Here is a 22,539-nt window from a genome sequence, read left to right on the forward strand (position 1 = left end):
ATGGGATTTCAAACAAATGCATACAATACTAAAGTTAATAAAGGTAATAAAGTCTGCTATAGGTTCTAAAGCACCGATGATATGAAATGTTTTTATGTTTATTGTATTTTCTGTGTGACATTGTCACTGAATAAAGTTCCGTAGCTGGAACTGTTTTATTGTTGTATTTGTATAGACCTGTGATCTGCAAAGAGGATCACTGTGCCCTCAGTTTATGCATGTAGCTGTGCAGGGTGCCAATTGTGGTAACCCCATGGAAGTGAGTGTTGTCAAAAGGGTACAGGGCTTTGTCCCATTTGCTGAAGGGAAACTTAAATATTACATTTTATTAAGAATATTCTTTGGGGTTTTTATATTATTAGCAAATGGAAGTAGGAGTGGTTTGCAGAAGGGTGGTCCAGAGTTTAAATAAAGTCTGATATTTTTCTATCCAGGCACACAAATTACATAACTGTGCTGCCGAATAATAAAGATACAAATCTGGGGACCACTTCCCATCAAAAGGCCATGGCTTGAAGTTAGGCAACCAGAATTATCTAAAAATGAAGTTTGGAGACCCCAGAAGTAAAAAAGGGGACATGTGTCTAAATTAAATATAGATTTCTTTAGGTAAGCAACATTATTCATATTAGTCCCTTTAACTGATGGAACATAGGCACCCTTTTATACAATTGGCACGTAGACTAGTTGATTTAATGAAGCCTGGAAAACCTCTAACAAAAAAAAACAAATTGTTCATTTAATATATATCAGATGTTGTTATCATTGATATCTGTGTAAGTACAGTCTTTATTAGAATCAAATGCTCAGCTTTTAGCAGTTTTTGCTCTTTTGTGGTAACAATGTACCATAATATACAGTACATTGTTCAAAATAGAAAACAAAACTCTGCTGGCTTAACACCTTTATTTGATGTATAATTTATCCAAATAGAAAATGATAGACTTTGGCCTTACAACTTCTTTTTTTCTCTTCATCATTTATAAAGCCACTCATGTACTAATCAGTCGGCATCATCAATAACAAAAATGCTGGATATTTAAGGTTAATTGTCAAAGATATGTTTTAGAGCTTTGATCATCTAATATTTTTACACTCCACAGTGACAGCAAGTAACAGACCTTGTCTTGTGGATTTCGAACTGTAGCCAATCTGGTATATGTACTGTATAGCTTAAGAACATTTGCCAAACGTCATTCAATGACACTCACCCTCAAAATATTTCCTTTCTTTATTACCATGTTTGATAGATTTGCATCTTTAGCAGCTGTTGCTAGCGAAACATAACATACCACAAATGTAATTCTTTAAATTAAAAGGCCAGATGTTCAGTGCATCACAAGTATTGTATTCCAGAATGACATCTCAGGAACTTTGTATCAGATTTGCTTTTTACATTGTGATAAAAGTTTCCAGATGGGTCATCACTATTGTAATTTTTAAAGAGTCTGCCTCTTTATCTGTGTGTTAAAACACTTGTAATATACAGTATTTAAAAATACTGCATGAAGTGAAAACAATAATAATTAAAGGAGAAGGAAAGTCAGAAGAAGCAGGAAGAGGATTGCTCTGCGGTGCTCGCTGGCAGAACCCGGGCCGGTGAAGTTTTCTGCTGATAGGAGCACTGGCCCAGGGTATCAGGTAAGTGAATACAATCACTTGGGGAGCTTAAATTTTTGTACTTCCAAGTATAAAAAAAGATTTTCCTTCTCCTTTAACTCAAGTATCTAAGTGGTATTTCTAATTCATGTCCATTCATAAGAAAAGGGAATTACAATCTAAATAACGTTATATTGAATAAATTTACTACTCAGACCATACTGGTACAGCAACAAATTGTACATAAACAATTTGGCATAAGGGCCAGATTTTCACCTGGTCAGTAATCCGATTTTTGCTTTCATTGATCCACCTGCCTGTATCCACATAAGCAAACACCATCTCTGTAACTACTGCTAGAACAAGGTGTAGATGCCATCAGATTGGCTAGGTGAAAGTAGGCATAGAATGTTCACCCTCTTCTACTGCACTTTTAACAAGCCATCTATGGGCATAGATGCCCTAAAGTGAAGCTGTAACTGCAACTCTGTTATTCTCTTGAAGAATAGATTCTCAGACTTGAAATTATTTTACAAAAGGGATGTAAAGTATAATGATTTACATAAAGGGATCTATTTCAAATCCCTCCAACTGTCTCTTAATGTTTTTATTATTTCATTATTGTTTATTGTACCTTTCCCAGCCTGCAACTGAAAATACTTTCTGGTTCTGGGGTCACTGATCCCAAAAACAGATGCATTATAAGTAGGGTCAGATTTGTCCATAAATGCCTGGGTCCAAGGCAGCACAATTTTAGGGGCCGCATTCCTCTACTTTGACAGTGGTTTAAATCTCCTGCGTGCGAAGTCCCAATGTGGCAGATGAAATGTGCACACTCAAGAGGGGATGGAAGACAGGGGTTGGAAATAGAAATCCTGCCCTGTAAGGCTCCATATGTATTGTTATTCTTATTTGCAAATTTCTAGATTTTAGATTTCTTTTCAGTCATTCAACTACTGTTCTTTCAGTCTGTCTTCCAAACTGGGTTTATTAAGCCCCAACAACTATGTAAATATTAAAAACACAGAAAAAACAAAAAATAAAGATTAATACACTACATAATACTGAAAGGTACTGTTAAGGTAAATACAACATGGTTCCTATGGCATTAATAAAAAAACATTAAACCCTAAGCATAAACCTTCTAGTTGCCCTAGTTTGATAATACATTCTTGACTTGCAGGACCTACTGAAAAATCGGCAACATATGGTTGGATTAAAAGTGATTTAGCATAAGGTTTGTTACTGAGGCATAAAGGGTTATGGCCTTAAAGGAGAAGTAAAGTCTTTTTATACTTGGTGGTGCACAAGTTAGGCACCCCAAGTGGTTGTATTTACTTTCCAGACACCCTGGACCATTGCTCCGAACAGCAGAGAACTGCACCTGCCTGTGGTTTTTCCACCGAGCACCATGGAGCAATCATCTTCCAGCTTCTTCTTTCTTCTTGTGTGCATGCGCAGCAGAGTAAAAAGCCGAACTTTAACAAAAAAGCCAAATATTACGCATCTGCCACAAGAATTTTAAAGAACAAAGAAGCAGAGAGGACAATCACTCCATGGTGCTCGCTGGCAGAACCCTGGGTCAGTGGCTTCTATGGTTGCTGCTCTTTGTCATCACTATGGTTCCTGAATGATAAGCACAACTGTTGGCTGTCGTTTTATATGATGTACTTACAGTAGAACCCCCATTTTACATTTTTCAGAGGACCAGAAAAAAAAATTTAAATCAAGGAAATGTATTATGGATTATATATTGGTGAGACTTCAAAAATGGTGTAAAATGAGGGTATGTAAAACTGAGTTTTCACTTTATATCACTATAACAACACAACATAACCAGATTTTTAATATCCTTATGATACCTGCCTGACTGCCAATTCATGATGCTTTGGTGTGTTATTAGTATCTGTTTAGAATGAGAACCTTAGACTACCTGATAATGGTTAGGTACAGACATGCTAACAATCTGGTTCATAGCCCTGTGGAAGGAAATAGGTTAAACAATGAATTAATGCAAGGCCTAATCAATGAAAACACTTATGATCACAGTATGGAAATCTGTCCCTTTGGTCAGTCATGCTGACAGCAGTATATTCATCCTTTCTTCTGTGTATTGACCCCCTGGTCATGTCTTTTTGTATTGCCACAGGGGATTATCTCGGCCATCTTAACCAAGTGCACAAGGGACGAAGGATTTATTCCCATCAATAAAAACCTTTGGTAAGTGCTTCAGAGGCCAATTGGAATGATTATTTCAACTAAGCATGATAATTCTTCATTGGTGACTTACATGCATTACACATATTAACAGTTTAGCTCATTAACCCGTAAAGTACTAGAAGGGTTAACAACAATGTAAGATACTCCAAAGGTAGCTCCATTAACCAGAGCTTTTATATTTGTTCTCTCTCTCTCTTGCTCTTATTTTTATTGCAGTGGAAACACATACTGGGTTATTTCTTGTCTATTACAAAAACCCATAACTGCACTTCTCTTGGAGAATAATAAGGCTTTTAAACCTGCATTGTGGTTTTTAATGAGAATTTACTGAAAAAATATTATTATTTATTCACTTCTGGGGCATTGTTTTGTGTCACTTACCAATGTTGATGCTGATGTATTCCCCTTTCCACTTTGTATTTTGGTTGGGCAGGTGGGGGTGGACTGTAAATTGGGCTGTTTTACAGTATTTCACTTTCAGGATTTATGAGCAAGTAGAGAAAATGCAGAGGAAACTATCTATTAGTATACAGGGTATGTAAACGTTGAAATATAATTTTGTCTAATTAACCAAAATGTTTTTAAATATTGCAAACAGCTTCTACTGAAAGTAGTATCCTTGTCCATTTCTGTTATATGGTCGGGTAGTTCTGAATATTAAAACAATGTAGCCAAAGCCAAACTTTTACCAGACCTATAAAGAAACAAAGCTGCATTACTTCAGGAAAGTCAGCAGTCAGTTCAGAAGGCAGCAGAAAAGTATACTACGGCGCACATCAATTATGTGCCAGAAGCCACACACATTTTCTTTAAAACCATATTTAGTAGGGCATTAGTTTAAACATAAATGTGAGCATGTATTGATACTATTTTAAAGGCTCTGGGTCTGTATAAATGTAGAGCCAAACTGATTTTAGAGTACAAGTATGGGAACTGTTATTCAGAATGCTTGAGACCTGGAATTTTCCCAAATAAGGGGTTTTCTATAATTTAGATTTGCATACCTTAAGTCTGCTAAAATCATTTAAATATTAAACAAACCCAATTAGTAATTTTTTTAAATTAAGGCCCCATTCTACTTATTTGGAAGTGCCCACCACTCAGAGGCTCAGGCAAATGTTGGGCTAATAGATGGTGGCTAATATGTAGTATAGGGACCCGGTTGCAATATTGCTCTGCAGTTCTGTAGTAAGATTTGCACTTTGTACCACTTTAAGGCATGAGCCCTAATATCTGTATTTATATTTTAAACAATTAATCATTTCCTGATGAATCACTGATGAAATCATATTCTTTCTGTTATTTAAAATTTCTATTAAATATTAATTGCATGGAAAAAATGACAATGTGTAATAGACAGCAGAATGAATGTCTTTATTAATACCATTTAATAATTTATACTACTTTGATTACAATGTAGCAGGAAAATGATGCTCGTTTTACTGCATACATCAATTCCCTTACTGATGCAAACAGATAAAGATCTAGAGTACAGGGCTATGCACTCTGTGCCGCACCTGTCGCTTGTCATAAATTTACTTCCCTCTACTTTAATGTCTGAGTCTACTCCAGGGATTATTGATCTCATTTACCTTGCACAAAGCTATTGTGATTCTGTAAAAAGGATGGGTTCTATTAAAGTTGTGCAAGAGCGGATTCATGGAATAATGTTTCAGGGGATGATGGTAGAGACAAGTGAAACAATTCAGCAAAAATATGACAGAAACTATTTCAGACACAAATGTGCAGCCAAGCAGAAGGCAGTTTTATGGAAATGATGTCACTATAGATATGACATAGCACTTGCAGCTATGCAAAGCAGGTGTTCTGACATACTGTAGATGGCTGAAACAGTGACCCTTTTGTTTTGACTGCTGTTTCAGCAAACCACCTACATTTATATTTGTAAAAATCCTAGGTGAAAGGTTAAGAAGTAGAGACTGAGCCAAAATGCAGAGCTCATTTGGGCAATCTGCCATTTTGTGTAATTTGCTCACTGTGTGGGACATCGTAAGGCCTCTAAGCTTTGATTCAGAGTGCAGAGACCTGTGGCTGTGGTTCAGTAGCCCTATAACCAGCATTGGACTGGGGGGTCTGGGGCTCACCGGGGCTGCTGTCCCAGGGCTTGCAGAATCAGCAAAAATGGGGAGAATTTTTCAGAAGCAGAGATCTTCCATGCTAAAGGGCTGTGGTTGCTTTGGACTGGCACAGAACCCCAATACATTAGGGGGAATATTTATTATGCTGTGTAAAAAAATGGCGGGACAAAACAATACACATCGCCAGGCTTCACTGTGTAAAAACAATAAATGTTTACCCGTTTTTCTTAGAGTGACTTCCTCCAGAAGCAATGTAAAATAACGACAGCACATCTGGCATTTGCATGGTGTAAAATAACACACACCAAGCAATATTTTACACAGCTTTTTACAACTTTTTTTTAGTGAATTTAGTGTTACACTGCATAATAAATATGGCTCCTGATGTAGAATTTCTAGTGTACTTTTTGTTGCTAATCTTTCCTTCTTTTTCAAGTCTGGAGTCTAAGGGGCAGATTTATCAAGGGTCGAATTAAAAAAAATTGAAATTCAAATTAAAATTTATTAAAATAAAAAGGTTTTTTTTGCGGGAAATTCGTACGAATTCAAATCATACGAATCAAAGTAATAGCGCAGTGGATCAAATTCGAATCAAAGCCCCTTAGGCTAAAACAGCAATTCAGCAGGTTTTAGCTGGCAAATGGTTGAAGTCAAATTTTTAAAGAGACAGTACATGATAAATTTAGATTTTTTTTCAAATTAGAATCAAATTTGGACTATTCCCTAGTCAAAGTACAAAAAAAAATTTTAATTCAAATTTTCACTTCGACCTTACAGTATATAAATCTGCCCCTAACTGTTATAACAAATTCTGCATAGTCTGTTGCATTTCAGTTTCTCACTTATAAGAAACGTTCCCTTGACTCACAACATTGGATATTCACTTTGCTGCTGTGTAGTAATCGTTTCTTCACAAGGTCTTACAGTGGATATCACAAAACTTTGTCCCTATTTCCTGAAGAGCTACTAAGTACTCCTTTTCAAGCCCCTTGGAGCTTTTTTCTGATTGACAAATGCATATTCATATCCTTTTGAACAGTTCAGGTGCCTCCAGGCTTTTACATAATGATGTAGACCCCTGAATAGTAAGCCCAACCATTTTATTTATACCTACCATGGAGGAACCTATGTTTAATAGATTTGCACACTGATGCTTAAGTGATAAATATTTTATTTTAAGAAACATTTAATAAACATTTAAACATTTAAAATGCTGTAAAATATATACACACAATCATCACATGATGAATACCTTAAGGCCTGGGGTTTTGGGCAATAAGGTCCTACAGCATGTAGAGGAAATCTTAGTACAATCCTGCAGAATATCCTGCATGATCTCTTCATTTCTGGATGATCCTGCTCTGTGACGATGTCCCTGGTGTCCTGTTGTAAAGCAAGTGGAAAACACAGCAGGGCTTTGCTTAGCTCATGGATAGTTCTTAGCTCTGGCAGGTGAGATATATTGAAGAAAGACATAAACAAGAGAGTTCCACCCTTAAAATATCATCAGAAGATTCAAGTTCTGTACTTGGAACATGTGCTACTTGCAAAGATATTTTTATGCTGTGTTTAACCGCTGCATCCAGTAAGTAGAGGGTCCCCCTTAACTACAATATACATTAGTCTGTAGCCATAGGCTGTGCAACCTTTGACAGCGCAATTCTTACAGCAACAAAAGTCATGTGCCTAATACACATACAGTGTTTTTGCCAGACCTGTGCCAACAGTGTGGGCAGTATATCTTCCTGATCCTATAAGGAAACTTGTAAAGGGTACCCATCATTCAAACACCCAAGAAGGCATTTGACAGCTTTACAGAAGAAATGAAAATCAATACACACTTACTTAAAGCCATTCAGTATGCAGCTCATGTAAGCAGCCTTTCTTTGTACAGATTAATGGCTTTTAGAAAGTATTACAGTAAAGCAGAACAGAGGAGTATTATTAAGGAAAAAGGAAATGTGGAAATGTATCCTGGTGTGATTTATTTAATTAATATATTGCATTCACTACCTGCCTCACCAAACAAGTACAGCTGAATCCCAGCTTTGGGTATCCTAACCTTAACAGACTGCATGTTAGCATTAAACAGCTCACAGTGTAGAACATCAGTTTTCCAGAATCCGTTTCAGAATCCAGACAGCAATTTGTCTTGTTATATGTTATGTACATATTATGCTCATACTGTGAAAATAGTATCTTTTGTGCAAATCAGTTTTTCAACACATGCCTTTAGAAGATTTATGAGTTTAATAAACTACCAATTAGACATCACTGCACCAAATGGTGAAAGTGATTGTTTCACTTAAATGACTATATTCTTCTTCTTCTTCTTCTTCTTCTTCTTCTTCTTCTTCTTCTTCTTCTTCTTCTTCTTCATAATAAAACACATTGGCCATGAAAACAATGAAGGTAATATCGTGCTATCTAGAACTGCTGCTAATTTTTCAAAAGTGCATGTTCAACTAAAGAAGATAAATACTAGGTCAGCTCTATCAAAGTTATATGACCATTTAAATGAAAGGATGCATCTTGCTCTTTCTCTTGGAACCTTTTAACGATACATATAATGTAGATTATTAGTGCATGGCAACTAAAAAAAAAAAAGCCTCAGAATGAATAATAAAGTATAATATAAGCTTATAGGACTAGCAAACCTTGTTTTATGCTTGATGATTTGCGATGACCCCTAAGCTTAGATCCTGAACAGCTGCCCAGAGCTCACTGACATGTCTAACAAAATCCAGCATGGTGAGCTCCTATAGCAACTTTGAAGGCTTGGTTGATTACTCTTAAACAGATTCAGAACTTTTAGGCACGTGCAATAAGTTCAAAATATAAAATATGGCAATTCTAACCATATTAATTTTGAGGGTTTAGTTCAGGACTGCCCATACTTTACTAATGTGAGGTCTACTTTTAGGGAGTTATTTATTAATGTCCGAATTTATCTCAATATCGGCTGCTACAAACTCAGATCTAACTTGCTAGGGTTTTTAACACTTATTTATTTTTACATTTTCCCGAAAATTTGCTTTATGGGAAAAACTCAGATTTTCACGATATTTTGTGAATTTTCCCGAAAGCTCCGAATTTTTAGAAGTTTTCACCCGAAAGCATTGTGAAATTGCCCAAAACCCCCGACACAACCAAAAATCAATGGGACTGTTCCCATTGACTTTTATGCAACCTCTACAGGTTTGAGATGCCGTGTTTTTATATTCGGGCCAAATTCCGAAAAATTTGTGATTTTTTAAGCCTATTATAACACAAAAAAACACAAATTTTTCGGATTTCGGGGAATTTTGGGTACTCGGAGCTTAAGGGATCCTGTCATCGGAAAACATGTTTTTTTCAAAATGCATCAGTTAATAGTGCTACTCCAGCAGAATTCTGCACTGAAATCCATTTCTCAAAAGAGCAAACAGATTTTTTTATATTCAATTTTAAAATCTGACATGGGGCTAGACATTTTGTCAATTCCCCAGCTGCCCCTGGTCATGTGACTTGTGCCTGCACTTTAGGAGAGAAATGCTTTCTGGCAGGCTGCTGTTTTCCCTTCTCAATGTAACTGAATGTGTCTCAGTGAGACATGGGTTTTTACTATTGAGTGTTGTTCTTAGATCTATCAGGCAGCTGTTATCTTGTGTTAGGGAGCTGTTATCTGGTTACCTTCCCATTGTTCTTTTGTTTGGCTGCTGGGGGGGGGGAAGGGAGGGGGTGATATCACTCCAACTTGCAGTACAGCAGTAAAGAGTGATTGAAGTTTATCAGAGCACAAGTCACATGACTTGGGGCAGCTGGGAAATTGACAATATGTCTAGCCCCATGTCAGATTTCAAAATTGAAAATAAAAAAATCTGTTTGCTCTTTTGAGAAATGGATTTCAGTTCAGAATTCTGCTGGAGCAGCACTATAAACCGATTAATTTTGAAAAAATGGTCAAGTTTCATTTTCAGAGCTTTGTCATTCATAACAACTGCTTCTCCTTCCCTCTGCTAGGACTTATGTTTTATGTGATTAATGTGAAGCACTGGTGGCAAGGCCAACCTTTCATTTATACTGGTGAGTGGGAAAATAGGCCTTTTACAGAACAATAAATGTTACTCTACACATTTTCACAGACATGGGAGTAGTCTTGTTTTACTCATGTATAGCTTCCTTTGTGTATTTGGCTGATATTATTTCTTTTTAAATATAACCTGTGTCAAAATACCAAAACAGCTGTAGTAAAGTAGTGTGGTTTCATTTCAAAATAGTCTCTAACTAAAGACTTTATTATAAAATGTTATTTTAAGCAACTTTCTAATAAATGATAGTGTAAAGTTTTCAATGGTTTTTCATTTACATGGGACTGTAAATTCAATTGAAGGCAGTATTAAAGTATCCCTTATTTTTCTTTGGTTCTAACTCTTGAAACAATGTAGCAGAAGTCAGTTTCTGCCAGGTCTGGCATACGAATCCTCAATTCGTACGATCAGATCTTTGCATCTATAGCCAGCTTTAGAGAGGCCACACTTGACAAAGGGCTCCGCCCGAAACATGTTGTGTAACTCTACCTCCCAATAAAGAGTATTGCAGTCAACTAGCTGCCTTGGGTTTGTTCCACAACCAACTACATTATTGATACAGCTTTAGAGAGGACTAGCATGTACCACTGCTGAAAAATATATTCACACATGTCCTGCACTGATTCCTACAGTATAATATATCTGTGGCATTTTTTTTGACTGTGTTTCCATATTACTTTTGGAAACAAATTTAAACAAGACTGAAACAGGACTAAATTCACATAAAAGCAAAATGGCAAAATCATCCTACTATCCAATTTGTAGCCTTACTGGGAGAGAAGCATCACTGAGCTTGCCAATTAATATAAGAAGGCATTGCATGATTTATGTTGGGTTGTACAGATTTCTAGCACCCTCCAATATTGGTAGAGATAGGCCTGCATCCTGCAAACTGTGTGTTTTAATTAAAGCAGGCAAATAAATCTCAATATACGACTTGATTTGCAAGAGCCAAGGGTGTTTGCAGATTTAAGATTACTCAGATAGATAAGATGCTTATTATGGACATCCACACTCAGGATACAGTTAATTGTTGCATTCATTGAATATCCACTTGCTGTATCTACGGTACATATCCTCTAATTAGTTGGGCAAACACTATTTGTAACAGTGTAGTAATGCCATAGCAACCAATCTGAAATTAGCTTTGAGCTAACTAAAAATGAGTAATAAAAATAGATTTTTCATTGGTTGATGTTATTGCACTTTTGTCTTGGTCAACCTTGGTAAAGCTTTAGAGTCTACAAATAAGCATGTCTCGTGGCTGATAAATGTTATGTATTTTGAGAAATAATATTCTCTCTAATTTAAAAAAGTATATTGGAAGGATATTAGAAGTCAATTTGAAGTTCTGTTTTATGAGGTTCTGTTATGTTGATTCAATTCAGACAATCCAGTTTCCAGTATACAATGGTGCTTGAAATGTTATGAATCCTTGTGAAACATTTTCTATATTTCTATATGAATGTGACCTACAACATCATCTGATTTTCAAACAAGTCTTAAATGTAGATGAAGAAAACCAAGCTCAACAAATTAAACAAAGCTGATATTTCGCGAATAATCAAAAGTGTATTGAAAAAATGACATGTAAAGCCGACGTGACGTTTCCATCCACACAGGGACCTTTTTCAAGGCAACCATGTCAAACCCCCAAACAAGTTTATAGACCCATGATCCCATTGAGCCCATCAACAGGAAGTGACACAACATCATGTGAAACAATTACATCAATTAATACTAAAAGGCTATACAAGCCAATAAAGTGACCAAGTGCCATAATATGTGTGGTTATACATTTAAAATACATATAGGTGAATTATATTATAAACCTCAGTGAAGTTCTGCATATATAATTATATATATAATTATATATATATCATTCCCATATATAATATGAGAAGCAAATTGGTCGATTTGAACACATTTTAATCTGACCAAGGGTGCAAAGCACACATGCCTAGTGATATCTATGAAGTTTTAATATTGGGTGGGTATAGTTGAACTAAACTTGCAAAACATCTCATGAATAAGTGGCTTGTCAATATAAAAGGAAAGTCATTATATATTACACCTTATAAACACTGCATTCTGGTGTACCAACTGTAACATTTCTTAAAGAGTTTCAAATACCATAAGACCAGTCCTGAAAACCCTACAGGTATAATTAATTAATATCCTAGTTTATAAAATGCAGGCACACATGATGGAATACCAAATAGAGGTTGTCCAAGTGTTAACAGCAATGTGCAATGTATATAATGGAAAAATACATATAATGCCATAATCTGTATTGATTCTTCACATCCAGAGGGTTAGAGAAAGTAAATCAGGCTAAACAAAGCATTTATAACAGATACTTAGAATAGGAAGGGGAGGAGGGAAATGTAAGGTGAAGTTCTTCCAGATTCCTGATATTTCACATTAAAACCTATATCCTGGCAATTACATTTTTATTAATTTTAATGTTATCCTTTCTTTATTAACTTGAAGCTGTCTCAGTACCTTTATATCTAGGAGTTAGTGATGATACTGATTCCAGACCCACCGTTACTTGAAACTACAACATAAGTATCTTATTCCCACTGAGTAAGGTTACCAGATCACCAGGGACATTGCTAGATAAGATAGCTTGCGATAGTGACACTCAGCAACATATGTTATTAAAAGTATCCCAGTTTTTCGACACAAATCGGTGTATTGAGAATGTGCAATTTTTTTATTTCACAAAACTGCTGTCATTTCTCCCATGTAAAATCTATTGGAAAACCTGAGTTTCAGAGTTTTTTTTGAACATTTACTATTAATGGCAAAATATCCCCCCCCCCACTTGGAGCTAAATTCAGGCAATGCGTAACTGTATTTTGTCTCTGAAAATGTAGGGACAAATCTTTTCACATAACATAGGCCTAAAAGCTCATCATTTATCTTGATATTGATGAACAAGATAAAATTGAAGTATTTTGTTCACTAAATAGCTGATCATTTCCTGAACATTAGTTAGAATTTCAGTTATAAAATTATATTGAGAAATAGAGCAGAGCTGGGTCAGACTACAGGCCACCAGACAAGATGCACTAATTTCTTGTTAGTCAAACAAGCTGGAGATTTTTTAAGATATTCTAACGAATGTATACAAGCAATTTGCTCCTTGCACTTCCATATTGTTGAATTCAAAGCCACTCAGTCTTTCCTGCCTCCTGTGCCGAATCAAGCACAGTTGTGCCCATTCACATAGAGGAACCCTGGGGCTACAGCTCCCTCCTTACCAGGTGTTAGCTCCAAGGTTCCTACAGCAGCGCAGTTGCACTAAATGTATAGGATGCATGCACCACTCACACACCAAATGCCAGAACTGGAATTAGGCAATTTTCAGTCCAAATGCCTCCAATATGCATTGGAGTACAAGCACCATTATGTCAGTTTTGATATATTGGCCACATTTACATCAATGTTGCGTTCTGGAAAAACATGGTTTTTCACAGTGGCATGTGTCAATAGGCACAGTTAATTTGCTCCTAAAGAATCACGTGCAGATATAATTTTGATAACAAGGGCTTGAAGCAACTGGAAGGCACAAGAGTCCCATCTTATGGCAGACATCAAGTGCAGGTCTACCGTGCACGATAGTGAACCCAGCTGTGCATATTATGCCAGATTTTTAATGTGAGTGGCTTTTTATGGTACAAATGTGTATCCCTTAGTGGTCCAAAATTTCTTCCTGTATCACTTTGTCAGTCAGAACTCAACAAGTTCTATTTCTAATCATTTGGGAAACTTCCCATTACTCTTTTCAGACAAGCCCTGTTTCTGGAGGTATGATTGTTGGAGATGCAGCTTGTCTACATGGTCTGTGCAAGCAATTTATCTGTTAACATTTTTGGTTCCATCCAACTAGCCTGACCTATCAGACTGCATTCTAGTTCTACTAAAACATCTTTCTTACTAAGAATTAACTATAGCTCATATAAATTCCTTAGCAATGTGTGCATTGTTAGATGAAAAACTGCACTTTGACTCTTTAATATTCAAATGTAGCCTATCACCTATGGATAACCAGCTAGGTTGCAGGATTCAATTCAGTGTAAATCTTTAATCCAATTTACCTGTTATGTTAAGTGAAACTCAACCTGTCGTAGACATCATGAGGAGTCCTCTGGACCAAAAACACTTGAGGAGAGCTGTTACCACCTTGCCAATGCCAGGTATGGACCTATTATGCAGAATGTTTGGATTTTGGTGTTTTCCGGATAAGGGGTCTTACTATAATTTTGATCTCTAGACTCGAAATGAAAGCCAGTAGGATTGTTTTGTCTCCAATAAGGACGAATTTAACTTTGTTGGGGTCAAGTACAATATACTGTGTTAATATTGCAGAGAAAGGGGAAATCATTATGTGAATTATTTAATTAAAATGGGGTAATGATCTTCTTGTAATCCAAGGCTTTATAGATACCAGGTTTCCTGATAACATATCCAATTTCCACTAGGTTTGATTCAAACCAGTTTCTTCTTGAAATAACAGTAACAATTGACAGATATGATTTGGCAAAGTATTCACTGCAACCAACCTAAAAACAATGGCATAAGAAAGGGTCAATGTTTACTATCAAAACATGATCACTGTGATGTCTACTATTGTCACTATAGTAATGTATCTAGCTACAGAAATATCATATCATCATATGTCATATACTCATTCTCTAATTTAAGAAATATGTATTATTTATTACATAATGTGGGGTTTTTGGAGGGCACATGCTTATATTTTCTTGAACTTTCTTCCAGCAGCCCCTGCTATTTTTATTTATAAGTAAACTAATGATCTGGGCTACTACTGGATTTCCAGGGACTTATGCAGTGAACATGCAACAACTGAGTAGCAGCATAGTATATAATTTACAGGGTCATAGGGTTTTTCATCCTGGCATTATTAAATACCATATAAACTGCAAAACGTATCTAACTTAGAACACTGCTAAAATTAAAATATATATAGTCAAAAAAGTTATTTTTCTGCAAAGTCAAAATATCACCTTGATAATATTTTATCAATTAGTATTAATAGAGTTCAGTCCTCAAGATTGAGGGATTTCCCCAGCGGAAAGGTAGAACTAGGACTGGTATTTGCAAATACCAGTCGTCCCAAACACCTTCAATCCTCATAGTCTAGACACACTCCCTTGTCAAAAGGTATATGTATGTGGTACCAGGGCAAAAAAATTACAGAGCAATATATACATACCCTCCCAATGAACTGGGTGATCTCTATTGCCAGCAAAGAATCCATCAACTTCCCAGAAATGGTAGTACAGGTATGGGCCTTGGGACCTGGGGTTTTCTGGATAATGGATCTTTCCGTAATTTGGGTCTTCATGCCTTAAGCCAATAGGCTGGTTTTGCTTCCAATAAGGATTAATTATATCTTAGTTGGGATCAAGTACAAGCTACTGTTTTATTATTACAGAGAAAAAGGAAATCATTTTTAAAAATTTGGATTATTTGAATAAAATGGAGTCTATGGGAGACAGCCATTCCGTAATTCAGAGCTTTTTGGATATCGGGTTTTCTGGATTTTTTTTTTTTGATATCTGTACATAAAAATTAATATAATGCACATTGTCACCCTGTTTGATATTGTTTCTAAAAATCTGCAAAAAATTGTATAGTTTCACAAACATGAAACTTACCGGACCACACAGAGCTCTTTAAAACTTTGCTGTCTATCAGCAATATACATACATACATATATTTTATCTTATCTGCCTCACAGTTCATTTCATGTACTGACATCAATACTTGGATAAGTAAGAAGTGAAATGGGTTTAATACCTTCATGACTCACTCTGCTTTCCTTAGTCATTGTATGACGTCATCATTAAGCTTGTTATGTTACGCTGTTTTCTTACAGTCTGTAATGCCCTGATAAAGATGAAAGTACACACTCGATTATTTCCTATAATGAACCTCACAGATAAAACGAAATAGCATGGGAACAGGTGTGACTAACTCCTCTGTCTCTGAGCACAAGTCACAAACTGCTTGTTTTCATGGATTATGATACAATAAGTGATTTTATCTGGTATATCTGTTGTTATTTCATCAATCCCTAATGCATTATAGACCTCCACTCAATGTATTTTTCAAATTTCATATGGAATGTCAGTCACAGAAAGCCTAAAAAATTATACATCCTGTTGCCCTGTAAAGTGACCCTTGGTTCAAGCCTACTTGACATTCCCCAAGGCCCTTAAGTAATTTAATCAAATTAATACTTAACAGCAGTAGTGTTTCTAGTAAATAAATGATTCACATTAATAACAAAATTTACTTTTATATTTTGGAATATCTATATTTTAGAATCAACATCCCCTTCCTGATGTATATACAACATATACTCCATGTTCAATTAGAACTGGGATTTCTTATCGTCAAGAACATGGATATATCAATCAGTTGTGAAGGTCACCCGTTACCATTCTCTCTTGCGGCTCCTTATATTTGGAATGCTGCTCCTGAATTTCTCCAGAGAGAATCCTCCTTCAGTGTTTTTAAAATGAAACTCAAAGACTACCTCTGGGAGCACTTGGATAACACCTGAACTGGGAACTAGCACTTATGTGACAGTGTAACACACTGTAATCTACAGCACTTTAATTCCCCTCCAATTGTGTCTGTATATTACCCTACTGTGTAGGGTCCTCCAGCCTTTTGTCTCCTTGACACTATTTATCAGTTAATTTTTTCAGAAATTTCTTGTGAGGGAAAAAACTTGGTAAAATCATGAAAAAATCAGAAACCTCCTAATATTTCCTAATATTTCGGATTTGACGCTGCGTTTTGAAATCCCATGACAGTATCCCTTTAAATCTGCTACAAAATCATGTAAACATTAAATAAGTATTAATTATATCTTAGTTTGGATCAAGCATAAGGTACTTTTATTATTATTATAGAGAAAAATTTTAATGAAATTTTAAAAAATTTGGATTATTCGGATAAAATGGAGTCTATGGGAGACAGCCTTTCTATGATTCAAATCTTTTTTGATAACAGGTTTCGGGGTAATGGATCCTATACGTGTTTATATATGCAGGTATGGGATTCGTTATTCGGAAACCCATTATCCAGAAAGCTCCAAAAATCCATTTTATCTAAATAATCCACATTTTTAAAAATGATTTCCTTTTTTTGTGTAATAATGGTACCTTGTACTTGATCCAAACTAAGATATTATTAGAAGTAAAACCAGCCTATTGGGTTTATTTAATGTTTAAATGCTTTTTAGCAGACTTAAGGTATGAAGATCCAAATTACAGAAAGATCCATTATCCGGAAAATCCCAAGTCCCGAGCGTTCTGGATAACAGGTCCCATACCTATATATACTGTAGTCAAAATATTGAAGTGGTACACGCTTGCCCTTCTCTACAGCCCTTCCAAAAACTGGGCTGTCCAGGTGAAATCCGAACAGGTTGCAACCCTATTAGTAGCTTCAATGCAAATGTTAATTTAATTTTTAATATTTTTGATGCCTGTCATGGATCCAGGAAGACAGCACTAATCAAAATATGGACTTTTAGTGCACAAATACAGCAACAGGGTCGGACTGGCCTGCCGGGGCACCGGGAAATAACCCGGTGGGCCCCAGCCTTGGTGGGCCCCTAGGCCCTTTACTTAATTACCTGCGACAGCATTATTATAAAACAAGTTATTCTGTACCATGCGGTGCGTGCGACGGGTGATGGAACACATATGCAGGCAGGCGGCGTGTGGGCCTCACCAAAATCAGAGCCGGTGAGTGAGCCCACTGCCTCCTAGCAGCTAGTGTCCTGGTGTCCATCACTAGTCGATTCACGTCTGCCCACAATGCCTGCCAGCACTGGTTGGAGGCGGAGCCGATGATGCTGCTGCTGTGTGCAGCCTAAGACGCTGACGTCACGGTGCGACGGGTGAAGGAACACATATGCAGGCAGCCACAGGCGGCGTGTGGGAGGCGTGCCCTACCAAAATCAGAATTGCACCGCTCCTGTGACTGTGGGTCCACATCGCCTCCTAGCACGTAATGTCCACAGTCCATCACTCACTAGTCGTCGCTTCACTTTCGCCCAACCATAGTGCCTGCCACTGCCAGTACTGGTTGGAGGCGGAGCCGTGGATGCTGCGGCTGTGTGCTGAAGTCACGTGCTATTGGCTGCATTGTGCCTGCAGGTTGCACGTTAATTGTACGTTTCAGGCAGGAGGCAGCCAACGTATACCTGACATGGGCATTCTATTAGGTGCGGCTTTCAAGCACATCGTGGGAGCGATCGTGGGTATCTTCTCTTCTTTACATCAGTTCAGCAGGCAGCATCAGCTTGGCAGTGGCACTCCCTTACTGTCCAGTGACACATCATACCTAGCTTCACTAATTCTGAGACCTCCAATTGAACTCCTTGTTGCAGCATCACAGAAGGTGGCACAGGTACTGACTTTTGGTCTAAGTCTAACTAAACAAAATACAAAAAAATGTTTTGTGTCATTGTTAATAGGGTGGGGATAAACAGACAAAAAGTTGCAGGGTGATATTATGCCTTTAAGTTAACTTTTATTATGTTATACAATGGACAATTCTTAGCAACATTTCAATAGGTCTTCATTTTTTATAATTTTCAAATTATTTGCTTTCTGACACAGGTATTTCTGACACCAATACCTGTTGCTAAGGTAATTTAGACCCTAGCAACCAGATCAGTGCTGAAATTCCAAACTGGAGAGCTGAACAAAATGCTAAGAAATTAAAAAATCACAAATAAAAAAATTAAGACAAATTGCAAATTCTCATAGGATACCACTCTCTGGGTCATAGTAACATTTGAATGGGATTCTGTCATGATTTTTATACTGTAGTTTTTATTTATAAATTACATTACTTACACTGCAAATACATTACTCTACCATGTAAAAATTAATTCCTGAAGCAGCAAGTGTATTTAGTTGTAATATTGGTGTGTAGGTGCATCTCAGGTAATTTTGCCTGGTCATGTGATTTCAGAAAGAGCCAGCACTTTAGGATGGAACTGCTTGTAGATCAGCTATTGTTTTTCGAACTCAATGTAACTGAAGGGGTTGTAGCAGGATTTTTACTATCGAGTGCTATTCTAACAGGGTTACCTTTCCATTGTTCTTCTGATAGGCCGCTGGGGGGGAAAGCGAGGGGGTGATATCACTCAACTTGCAGTAAAGAGTAACTGAAGTTTATCAGAGCACACGTCACATGACTAATATAATAATTTGTATGGGGGGGGGGTGGGCCCTTGAGTTACGGTTTCCTGGTGGGCCTCAGGCACCCCAGTCCGACACTGTACAGCAACACCACTTCTATGTAAAACTATGTCTTCCTATATAAAATGATAATATCCCTGTTAAAGAACATGAACAGACTCCTAAAAGGTGCAAACTGCTGTCTGAAGAAATTGAATTAAAGCCATGTAACAGCTACACAAAATATATAGCAAATTGTAATCTTGGTGGCCTCTGCTTTTGATGTGGAAATGCATTTAATTGTAGGCAACGTCTATAGAACAAAACAAATCAGATCATTTACTGAGTTGGTTGTACAGATTATTAGCTACTGCAATAAATGTAAGTGATGAACTGATAAATGCAGAGATAGTGCTGTAATATGATTTGTTCGTGTATTAAAGATTTTGCATTTACTGCTGTTCTGTATGAAAAACTGCATTGCATCACATACTTACTGTAACTGAAGGGATTGTTTCCAGTCAATAACGAGTGGCCCCTTTAACAAGATTAAAGGGGGCTTTGTTAAAAAGTGCTACAATATACAAGAAATATATGTGCGAAGAGCCAGCACAGCATGGTTAGAGGTAGTTCTTACAGTATATAGCTTCTCGTTGATGCTGAGAGTGGGGGTGTTACTGGAAAATATATATTACTTTTCTTGAGTGTAAATTACATGCTGCCTGTTAATCCACATATTAGTTCTTAATGTGTTCATTTGCATAATGTGTTTAGCAGATGTTTAAATTATGTGTTTGCACATTTAATATTATATATCTGGTTCCTAACAACAGTGTTTTTGCAGTTCTGTAGAAAGGTGTAGCCCATTTAATTGGGAAATCGTATGCAGCAGAATATTGGTTAGATAGGCTCCATGTCATTTTCTCAAACTGCCTGTTTCTAGGCTACAGTCCTATAAAGCCCCCAGCATCATCAGTGGTAACACAGGGATTATGGAACTGAAGTCTACAACAGATGACTGGTTCACATTTAACAACCTTTATATGTTCAGTTTTCATAAAGGCCACAAATCATGTTAAGTTAAATAAAAAAACAACAGTAGGAGAGTGTAATATGTGGAGCCATATTCCTGATCAAGGGCACTTGGAGAACCTTTTTTAATCTTTAGTACAATCGCAAATCCTCAATTAGAAACAGGTTACTGAATATTAGAAATTATAAAGATGTATAATTATTACCCATGTACTGTATGTTTGTTTCCCTTTCATAGTTTTCACTTACAATGAGTGATGTATGTAACATGCACAAGCTTTCAGAAGGATTTAACATATAACACATTAAGAAGCATTGTTAGTAATGAGTCTTCTTTTAGTGGAGAAAGAACTAACATGCAGTAAAGTGAATAAACACAAACCATAATGGGACTCCTTTAAAGGTATACAATTAAATATTTATCAGTATGGTTAATTTTGTATGCATTTTCCCTTAAACTGAAAGTAAATTATAAGGGGGTGTCACATATGAATGGGGGCAGAAATATTCTGGCTTTGGCTAATGAGTTTTTCATAAGCAGTAACTGCAATTGCACCATTTTGAAGTCTTTTGAGAACCCTTCAAAAAGAGAAGCTATTTGGCAGCTCTGGAATGCAATTTCTCTGACCACAAAACTGTATTCTATGTATAGAAATGTAAGAACTGTAAACTTTAAGATACAATTTATCTTTCCTTTAAAACAGATGAATACATGTTAAGGCATCTGATCTCCTGCCTAGAAGTTGGGCTTTGGAGTACAACAAGCAATGCAGACATTTACAATAGCAGAGCTGGAAAAGCAGAAACTGCACTAGAAACTACCAAGGGCCAGAACAACATCAGTGGTCAGTGTGAAGGAATTCTTGGATAGTAAGGAGCTCTGTTAAGGGTTTTTAAAGGCCCATGGAGAGGAAAAAGAATTAATGGAATATGTGAGGAATGAACCTCATATAGAGAGATATCTGAACATCAGGATTGAAAAGTAAATACTATATTTGTATGTTAATAAACCCATTTGCTGATACAGTAGAAACAAGAGAAAAATCACCAGTGCAAGGTTTGCCTTTAAAAATTATTATTACAAAAAATTACACTTTGGCCAAAATATCTAAATTCACATGCCACGTCAAGGCCCCTCTTTGTACCTGAGTTCTACATTATCCATTAGCATTCTAAGTATATAGTGCATTAAAAAATCAAGTCCCCCAGCAAACAGTGTGACTGAGCAGTGATGAGCAAATTTTCTCACCAGCCATGGATTTCACAAATCTGCTTAAAAAATTTGCAGAGAAAAACCACCCATAAGAAAAAACGACCATTGCCCATAAGAAAAAACGACCATTGACTAATGCGTTTGGACAAAAAAGTCACCATAAAAAAAACCCACCCATTTACTTTTTCTGCATTAGGACAAAATAGTCGCAATAAGAAAAACCGTCCATTGGCTTTAATGCATTAGGACAAAAAAGTCATCATAAGAAAAAACGCCCATTGGCAAGTTTTTCAGCGAAATGGGACAGAATTGCGCATAGTAGTAAATTCAACAGTGCACTTACTCATAACTCAGGAGCTCTAGTGAGAAAGCAGGGAACTTTAAGCCCCAGCCAACATACACCTGTAAATCATTCCCTGTTTTAAAGGCTGAATGGCAGGTGTAGGCAAAATTTTGCTACAATTTGTACACAAAACATAGAAAAATCATCATCACTCGGGCCAAACCCACTCTCTGTACTCCTATAATCTCCTACCCTTATGAAGGGCTTAAAAGGTTGCCATTATATACACTAGTGAAAAGAACGGGGAAAGACTCCTTGGATCAGAATCATTCCCTAAAAATACTTATATATATATTATATATATATATACTGTGTCTTAAACTAAGTATAATCTTATTTTATTGACATGAGTGGGACACTAAGGAAAACATTACTGGGTGTCAGATTGTATCAAATGCATTAACATAAGCCCTCTGGCCATATATAAGCTATTTCATAATTTTAGTCCCAGTCTTAGGTGTATAATATGTATTGGTTATGGAACAATATACTTAAGAATTTAATTGCACCCAGAGAGCCAAGTCAATGTGCTGCTCCATCACACATCTCTGAGCTTTTCCTTATGCTTTTCCTTATGGATTTTCCTTATGTTTTGATTACAATACATTGTTGGCAGTCGTTTTAGCCATTGCTGCTCTGCAGACTTATACTGAAAGATTACCTCTATGGTCACATGAAATATCCGGAGAGCTGGAAATAATCCCAGTCATATAAAAAGGAA

At 36.5% G+C, this 22,539-nt stretch overlaps 1 pseudogene; it reads left to right on the forward strand.

Moving 5' to 3' along the window:
* The window catches only part of LOC121396008, a 121,729-nt pseudogene extending 100,596 nt beyond the window's left edge, over nucleotides 1–21,133 (forward strand).
* Nucleotides 21,134–22,539: the final 1,406 nt, after the last annotated feature.

Source organism: Xenopus laevis, chromosome 7S, assembly GCF_017654675.1.
Source record: "Xenopus laevis strain J_2021 chromosome 7S, Xenopus_laevis_v10.1, whole genome shotgun sequence".
Lineage (NCBI taxonomy): Eukaryota > Metazoa > Chordata > Amphibia > Anura > Pipidae > Xenopus > Xenopus laevis.